Genomic DNA, 10,171 nt, shown 5'->3' on the forward strand with positions numbered 1-10,171 from the left:
GATCTCATCCGGGACTCCGAACAACATTCGGGTTACTGCATATACATATCCCTACAACCCTAGCGTAACTGAACCTTAAGTGTGTAGACCCTACGGGTTCGGGAGACATGTAGACATGACCGAGATCGCTCTCCGGTCAATAATCAACAGCGGGATCTGGATACCCATGTTGGCTCCCACATGCTCCACGATGATCTCATCGGATGAACCACGATGTCGAGGATTTAATCAACCCCGTATGCAATTCCCTTTGTCAATCGATATGTTACTTGCCCGAGATTCGATCGTCGGTATCCCAATACCTCGTTCAATCTTGTTACCGGCAAGTCACTTTACTCGTACCGTAATGCATGATCCCGTGACCAAACACTTGGTCACTTTGAGCTCATTATGATGATGCATTACTGAGTGGGCCCAGTGATATCTCTCCGTCATACGGAGTGACAAATCCCAGTCTCGATCCATATAAAACAATAGATACTTTCGGAGATACCTGTAGTGCACCTTTATAGTCACCCAGTTACGTTGTGACGTTTGATACACCCAAAGCACTCCTACGGCATCCAGGAGTTATACGATCTCATGGTCGAAGGAAGAGATACTTTGACATTGCAAAAACTCTAGCAAACGAACTATACGATCTTGTGCTATGTTTAGGATTGGGTCTTGTCCATCACATCATTATCCTAATGATGTGATCCCGTTATCAATGACATCCAATGTCCATAGCCAGGAAACCATGACTATCTATTGATCAACGAGCTAGTCAACTAGAGGCTTACTAGGGACAAGTTGGTGTCTGTTATTCACACATGTATTACGATTTCCGGATAACACAATTATAGCATGAATAAAGACAATTATCATGAACAAAGAAATATAATAATAATGCTTTTATTATTGCCTCTAGGGCATATTTCCAACAGTCTCCCACTTGCACTAGAGTCAATAATCTAGTTACATTGTGATGAATCGAACACCCATGGAATTCTGGTGTTGATCATGTTTTGCTCTTGGGAGAGGTTTAGTCAACGGATCTGCTACATTCAGGTCCGTATGTACTTTACAAATCTCTATGTCTCCATCTTGAACATTTTCACGGATGGAGTTGAAGCGACGCTTGATGTGCCTTGTCTTCTTGTGAAACCTGGGCTCCTTGGCAAGTGCAATAGCTCCAGTGTTGTCACAGAAGAGCTTGATCGGCCCCGACGCATTGGGTATGACTCCTAGGTCGGTGATGAACTCCTTCACCCATATTGCTTCATGTGCTGCCTCCGAGGCTGCCATGTACTCCGCTTCACATGTAGATCCCGCCACGACGCTCTGCTTGCAACTGCACCAGCTTACTGCCCCACCATTCAAAATATACACGTATCCGGTTTGTGACTTAGAGTCATCCAGATCTGTGTCGAAGCTAGCGTCGACGTAACCTTTTACGACGAGCTCTTCGTCACCTCCATAAACGAGAAACATTTCCTTAGTCCTTTTCAGGTACTTCAGGATATTCTTGACCGCTGTCCAGTGTTCCTTGCCGGGATTACTTTGGTACCTTCCTACCAAACTTACGGCAAGGTTTACATCAGGTCTGGTACACAGCATGGCATACATAATAGAACCTATGGCTGAGGCATAGGGGATGACACTCATCTCTTCTATCTCTGCTGCCGTGGTCGGACATTGAGCTGAGCTCAATTTCACACCTTGCAAAACAGGCAAGAACCCTTTCTTGGACTGATCCATTTTGAACTTCTTCAAAATCTTATCAAGATATGTGCTTTGTGAAAGACCTATGAGGCGTCTTGATCTATCCCTATAGATCTTGATGCCTAATATATAAGCAGCTTCTCCAAGGTCCTTCATTGAAAAACTCTTATTCAAGTAGGCCTTAATGCTGTCCAAAAGTTCTATATCATTTCCCATCAAAAGTATGTCATCTACATATAGTATGAGAAATGCTATAGAGCTCCCACTCACTTTCTTGTAAACACAGGCTTCTCCATAAGTCTGTGTAAACCCAAACGCTTTGATCATCTCAACAAAACGAATGTTCCAACTCCGAGATGCTTGCACCAGCCCATAAATCGAGCGTTGGAGCTTGCACACCTTGTCAGCATTCTTAGGATCGACAAAACCTTCCGGCTGCATCATATACAATTCTTCCTTAAGGAAACCATTAAGGAATGCCGTTTTGACGTCCATTTGCCAAATTTCATAATCATAAAATGCGGCAATTGCTAACATGATTCGGACGGACTTCAGCTTCGCTACCGGTGAGAAAGTCTCATCGTAGTCAACCCCTTGAACTTGTCGATAACCCTTAGCGACAAGCCGAGCTTTATAGATGGTCACATTACCATCCGCGTTTGTCTTCTTCTTAAAGATCCATTTATTTTCTATGGCTCGCCGTTCTACGGGCAAGTTAGTCAAAGTCCATACTTCGTTTTCATACATGGATCCTATCTCGGATTTCATGGCTTCTAGCCATTTGTCGGAATCCGGACCCGCCATCGCTTCTTCATAGTTCGAAGGTTCACCGTTGTCTAACAACATGATTTCCAAGACAGGGTTGCCGTACCACTCTGGTGCGGAACGTGTCCTCGTGGACCTTCGAATTTCAGTAGGAGTTTGATCAGAAGTATCTTGATCATTATCATTAACTTCCTCTCTTGTCGGTGCTGGCACCTCAGGAACATTTTCTTGAGTTGCGCCATTTTCCGGTTCAAGAGGTAATACTTCATCAAGCTCTACTTTCCTCCCACTTACTTCTTTCGAGAGAAACTCTTTCTCCAGAAAGGACCCATTCTTGGCAACAAAGATCTTGCCTTCGGATCTGAGGTAGAAGATATACCCAACAGTTTCTTTAGGGTATCCTATGAAGACGCATTTTTCCGATTTGGGTTCGAGCTTTTCAGGTTGAAGTTTCCTGACATAAGCATCGCATCCCCAAACTTTTAGAAATGACATCTTAGGTTTCTTCCCAAACCATAATTCATACGGTGTCGTCTCAACGGATTTCGACGGGGCCCTATTTAAAGTGAATGCGGTAGTCTCTAAAGCATAGCCCCAAAAAGATAGTGGTAAATCGGCAAGAGACATCATAGATCGCACCATATCTAATAGAGTGCGATTACGACGTTCGGACACACCATTACGCTGAGGTGTTCCAGGCGGCGTGAGTTGTGAAACTATTCCACATTTTCTTAAGTGTGTACCAAACTCGTGACTCAAGTATTCTCCTCCACGATCTGATCGTAGAAACTTGATTTTCCTGTCACGTTGATTCTCAACTTCACTCTGAAATTCCTTGAACTTTTCAAAGGTCTCAGACTTGTGTTTCATTAAGTAGACATACCCATATCTACTCAAGTCATCAGTGAGGGTGAGAACATAACGATAGCCACCGCGAGCCTCAACACTCATTGGACCGCACACATCAGTATGTATGATTTCCAATAAGTTGGTTGCTCTCTCCATTGTTCCTGAGAATGGAGTCCTGGTCATTTTACCCATGAGGCATGGTTCGCACGTGTCAAATGATTCGTAATCAAGAGACTCTAAAAGTCCATCAGCATGGAGCTTCTTCATGCGTTTGACACCTATGTGACCGAGGCGGCAGTGCCACAAGTATGTGGGACTATCACTATCAATCTTACATCTTTTGGTACTTACACTATGAATATGTGTAGCATTACGCTCGAGATTCATAAAGAATAAACCATTCACCATCGGAGCATGACCATAAAACATATCTCTCATATAAATAGAACAACCATTATTCTCGGATTTAAATGAGTAGCCATCTCGAATTAAACGAGATCCTGATACAATGTTCATGCTCAAACTTGGCACAAAATAACAATTATTGAGGTTTGAAAACTAATCCCGTAGGTAAATGTAGAGGTAGCGTGCCGACGGCGATCACATCGACCTTGGAACCATTCCCGACGCGCATCGTCACCTCGTCCTTCGCCAGTCTCCGTTTATTCCGCAGCTCCTGTTGTGTGTTACAAATATGAGCAACGGCACCGGTATCAAATACCCAGGAGTTACTACGATTACTGGTAAGGTACACATCAATTACATGTATATCAAATATACCTTTGGTTTTGCCGGCCTTCTTGTCCGCTAAGTATTTGGGGCAGTTCCGCTTCCAGTGACCACTTTCCTTGCAATAAAAACACTCAGTCTCGGGCTTGGGTCCATTCTTTGGCTTCTTCCCGGCAGCTTGCTTGCTGGGCGCGGCAACTACCTTGCCGTCCTTCTTGAAGTTCTTTTTACCCTTGCCCTTCTTGAACTTAGTGGTTTTATTGACCATCAACACTTGATGTTCCTTTCTGACTTCTACCTCTGCTGATTTCAGCATAGCAAATACTTCAGGAATGGTCTTTTCCATCCCCTGCATATTGAAGTTCATCACAAAGCTCTTGTAGCTCGGTGGAAGCGACTGGAGGATTCTGTCAATGACCGCATCATCCGGGAGATTAACTCCCAGCTGAGTCAAGCGGTTATGTAACCCAGACATAGTGAGTATGTGCTCACTGACAGAACTATTTTCCTCCATCTTACAGCTGAAGAATTTGTCAGAGACTTCATATCTCTCGACCCGGGCATGAGCTTGGAAAACCATTTTCAGCTCTTCGAACATCTCATATGCTCCATGTCTCTCAAAACGCTTTTGGAGCCCCGGCTCTAAGCTGTAAAGCATGCCGCACTGAACGAGGGAGTAGTCATCAGAACGTGCCTGCCAAGCGTTCATAACGTCTTGTTCTGCAGGGAGAACAGGTGCATCACCTAGCGGTGCTTGTAGGACATAATCTTTCTTGGCAGCTATGAGGATGATCCTCAGGTTCCGGACCCAGTCCGTATAGTTGCTGCCATCGTCTTTCAGCTTGGTTTTCTCTAGGAACGCGTTGAAGTTGAGGACTACGTTGGCCATTTGATCTACAAGACATATTGTAAAAATTTAGACTAAGTTCATGATAATTAAGTTCATCTAATCAAATTATAATGAACTCCCACTCAGATTTGACATCCCTTTGGTCATCTAAGTGTTACACGATCCGAGTCGACTAGGCCGTGTCCGATCATCACGTGAGACGGACTAGTCATCGTCGGTGAACATTCTCATGTAGATCGTATCTTCCATACGACTCGTGTTTGACCTTTCGGTCTCCGTGTTCCGAGGCCATGTCTGTACATGCTAGGCTCGTCAAGTTAACCCTAAGTGTTTTCGCTGTGTAAAACTGTCTTACACCCGTTGTATGTGAACGTAAGAATCTATCACACCCGATCATCACGTGGTGCTTCGAAACGACGAACTGTAGCAACGGTGCACAGTTAGGGGAGAACACTTCTTGAAATTTTGTAAGGGATCATCTTATTTACTACCGTCGTTCTAAGTAAACAAGATGCATAAAACATAATGAACATCACATGCAATTATATAAAGTAGTGACATGATATGGCCAATATCATATAGCTCCTTTGATCTTCATCTTCGGGGCTCCATGATCATCTTGTCACCGGCATGACACCATGATCTCCATCATCATGATCTCCATCATCGTGTCTTCATGAAGTTGTCACGCCAACGACTACTTCTACTTCTATGACTAACGCGTTTAGTAATAAAGTAAAGTAGTTTACATGGCGTTCTTTAATGACACGCAGGTCATACAAAAAATAAAGACAACTCCTATGGCTCCTGCCGGTTGTCATACTCATCGACATGCAAGTCGTGATTCCTATTACAATAGCATGAACATCTCATACATGACATATAGATCATTCATCATTCATCACAACTTTGGCCATATCATATCACAAAGCACTTGCTGCAAAAACAAGTTAGACGTCCTCTAATTGTTGTTTGCAAGTTTTACGTGGCTGAAGTAGGGTTCTAGCAAGAACGTTTTCTTACCTACGTGAAACCACAACGTGATTTGTCAACTTCTATTTACCCTTCATAAGGACCCTTTTCATCGAATCCGCTTCAACTAAAGTAGGAGAGACAGACACCCGCCAGCCACCTTATGCAACTTGTGCATGTTAGTCGGTGGAACCGGTCTCACATAAGCGTACGTGTAAGGTTGGTCCGGGCCGCTTCATCCCACAATACCGCTGAAGCAAGATAAGACTAGTAGCGGCAAGAAAGTTGACAAATCTACGCCCACAACCAATTGTGTTCTACTCGTGCAAGAAGAACTACGCATAGACCTAGCTCATGATGCCACTGTTGGGGAACGTTGCAGAAAATAAAAAATTTTCCTACTCGTTTCACCAAGATCATCTAGGAGTTCATCTAGCAACGAGTGAATAGATGCATCTACATACCTTGTAGATGGCGAGCGGAAGCGTTCAAAGAACGGGGATGATGTAGTCGAACACGACGTGATTCGAATCACCGGAGATCCTAGCACCGAACGGACGGCACCTCCGCGTTCAACACACGTACGGAACAGCCACGTCTCCTCCTTCTTGATCCAGCAAGGGAGGGAGGAGAGGTTGAGGGAGATGGCACCAGCAGCAGCACGACGGCGTGGTGTTGATGGAGCTGCAGTACTCCGGCAGAGCTTCGCTAAGCAATAAGGAGGTGGAGGAGGTGTTGGGGAGGGAGAAGGAGGCAACCAAAGGCCAAGGACTCAAGGTCTGAAGTCCCTCCTCTCCCCCACTATATATAGGGGTGCCAAGGGGGGGTGGCCGGCCCTAGGAGATCCAATCTCCTAGGGGGTGCGGCGGCCAAGGGGGGTTTCCCTCCCCCCCAAGGCACCTAGGAGGTGCCTTCCACTAGTAGGACTCCTCCCCCTTGGAAACCCTAGGCGCATGGGCCTAGTGGGGCTGGTGCCCTTGGCCCAAGCAGGCCAAGGCGCATCCCCTACAGCCCATGTGGCCCCCGGGGATGGGTGGCCCCACCCGGTGAGCCCCCGGGACCCCTCCGGTGGTCCCGGTACAATACCGATAACCCCGAAACTTGTCCCGATGCCCGAAACAGGACTTCCCATATATAAATCTTTACCTCCAGACCATTCCGGAACTCCTCGTGACGTCCGGGATCTCATCCGGGACTCCGAACAACATTCGGGTTACTGCATATACATATCCCTACAACCCTAGCGTAACTGAACCTTAAGTGTGTAGACCCTACGGGTTCGGGAGACATGTAGACATGACCGAGATCGCTCTCCGGTCAATAACCAACAGCGGGATCTGGATACCCATGTTGGCTCCCACGTGCTCCACGATGATCTCATCGGATGAACCACGATGTCGAGGATTTAATCAACCCCGTATGCAATTCCCTTTGTCAATCGATATGTTACTTGCCCGAGATTCGATCGTCGGTATCCCAATACCTCGTTCAATCTTGTTACCGGCAAGTCACTTTACTCGTACCGTAATGCATGATCCCGTGACCAAACACTTGGTCACTTTGAGCTCATTATGATGATGCATTACTGAGTGGGCCCAGTGATATCTCTCCGTCATACGGAGTGACAAATCCCAGTCTCGATCCATATAAAACAATAGATACTTTCGGAGATACCTGTAGTGCACCTTTATAGTCACCCAGTTACGTTGTGACGTTTGATACACCCAAAGCACTCCTACGGCATCCAGGAGTTATACGATCTCATGGTCGAAGGAAGAGATACTTTGACATTGCAAAAACTCTAGCAAACGAACTATACGATCTTGTGCTATGTTTAGGATTGGGTCTTGTCCATCACATCATTATCCTAATGATGTGATCCCGTTATCAACGACATCCAATGTCCATAGCCAGGAAACCATGACTATCTATTGATCAACGAGCTAGTCAACTAGAGGCTTACTAGGGACAAGTTGGTGTCTGTTATTCACACATGTATTACGATTTCCGGATAACACAATTATAGCATGAATAAAGACAATTATCATGAACAAAGAAATATAATAATAATGCTTTTATTATTGCCTCTAGGGCATATTTCCAATAGGTAGAGCACAAAACCTTTATTGAGAAGACGTACAATGACCGAGGCCAACAGAGGACGGACGAAGATATAATCAAAGAGCACAACTCATGTTTCACGCGTTGGTTCAAGCAGAAGCTTCTGTCGTACCCTTTACATGAGGATTCTTCCGCGGAAGAACAACTCATATTCGCCTTGTCACAGGGCGCCGAGAACAACCTGATGACCTATGAGGCGTACGATATCAACGGCTACACATTCTACACCGAGGACAAGGACATGAAGAGCGATGGTTATCAGAACTCCGGGGTAACGATGGAATCCTACACCGGTAACGACAAGGACAGATACTACGGAAGGATTGAGGAGATCTGGGAGCTGAGCTACACAGGAGAGATGGACCCGATGTTCCGTGTCAGATGGGCCAAGAGCGTCCTAAAAGAAGACTGGTATTTCACCACCATGGTTATACCCAAAGCCAAATCCAAGACCGCGGGCGCAAACGTCACCGCGAAAAATGAGCCATGGGTACTGGCTTCCCAAGTGGACCAATGCTTCTTCATTACCGATCCGCCAAAGCCGAGTCGTGTTGTCGTGAGGAGAGGCAAAAGGAAGATCATCGGAATGGATGGAGTAGCCAATGAGCAAGACTTTGACAAGTATGGCGACCCGAAGATCGAACATGACGACGACGATGAAGTAGCAGCATACACCACAAGAAGAAGTAGGACCACCCTACCTAAAGGACGTTCGTTCCACAGAAGAACTCCATTTGCGAAAAAGAAGGGCAAGAAGATTGTGAACAGATAGCTAGCTAGCTAAGATCGATTGTATTTAAATTGTAGTCTTCATTTCTCGATTGTATTTCATGGGCACTTTTTGAACTATCATGAATATTTTTAAATTTCATGGGCACTTTTTGAGTTCATGAAAAAATATTGAATATTCATGAGGACACTCGATCTCGATCCTCTTCCATCTTGATCGCTATCCCCCCTCACCAGATCCCCCTCGCTGCTGAGCACCCCCCGCACCCTCCCCCGCTCCACCACCGCCGACGACCCCCGCACCCTCCCCCGCTCCACCGTCACAAATGAATGCAACTAAAAATCCAAAAAAAAAACAAATTTGATTATATTTTCAAAAAACAAATTTGATTATATTTTCAAATAAAAAATTTGATGATATTTTTTATATTCATAAATATTTTCAAATAACAAATATGATGATATTTTTTAAAAATTTATTATTGTTTTTATAAAAATTTATTACTGTTTCATAGTCATATTCATTTTCTAAAAAATTATTAGATGCAACAAAATAATAATAATAATAAATCTTACTTATGGCGCACGGCTGGCTGCTACGCCATTGCTATCTAAAAAAAGAATACTTATGGCGCACGGTCACGCTAGTGCGCCATTGCTATGAAAAAAACATTCTAATGGCGCACCGCCAGGGGGTGCGCCATTAGTAATCTTCCCCCATCCATACACTGCGTCCCTCCCTCGTCCCTCCCTCTCGCCAGACACTTTGTCCCTCTCCTTCCATCGTGCCGCTCCCTCCCTCGTCCCTCCCTCCACCGCGCCGCCGCCGCCGCTGCCCCGACCCACTGCACCGCAGCCGCCCACGCGCCCCCGCCGCCTCCCTCTCCCCTTCCTCCCCCTCGAGCGCCACCTCCCCCCGAGCCCCGCCTCCCCCGCGAGCGCCGCCTCCATCGCCTCCCTCGAAACCCTAGAAACTCGCCAGAGATTTGGAGCCTCAGAGCCGCCGGAGACTTGGAGCCTCGGAGCCGCCCCACGTCCACCAGGAGAGGAGGCCCCACGTCCACTAGGAGAGGAGGCCCGTGACCTCTCCGCCGTCTATCCCCGCCTCCCCCAAGCTCACCGTCTCCGCCTTCCATTGTCTCCGCTCCGGCCACCACCTCATCATGGTCAGGTAACCCTCCTCCCTCTGCCTCTCTTCTCCTCTGGAAGAATTGTGCTGCTTGTGGCCTTGAAGAAATAGTGATGTTGCTATTTGAATCAATGTTGTTGTGTGCTTGTCTGTCACTTCAGAGTTCAGACTCTCCTCTTGATGCCATTTATTTATGTCAGCAAGTTTCTACTGTGATAGTTTATCTAATTTAATTTGCTGTCATTTTATCTACTGTGATTGTTTCCAAGTCTGCAGACTGCAGATAGAAACCTCTGATTTTAAACCTACAATCTTTAGAGTTT

The sequence above is a fragment of the Triticum aestivum genome, chromosome 1B (genome assembly GCF_018294505.1).
Source record: "Triticum aestivum cultivar Chinese Spring chromosome 1B, IWGSC CS RefSeq v2.1, whole genome shotgun sequence".
Taxonomy (NCBI): domain Eukaryota; kingdom Viridiplantae; phylum Streptophyta; class Magnoliopsida; order Poales; family Poaceae; genus Triticum; species Triticum aestivum.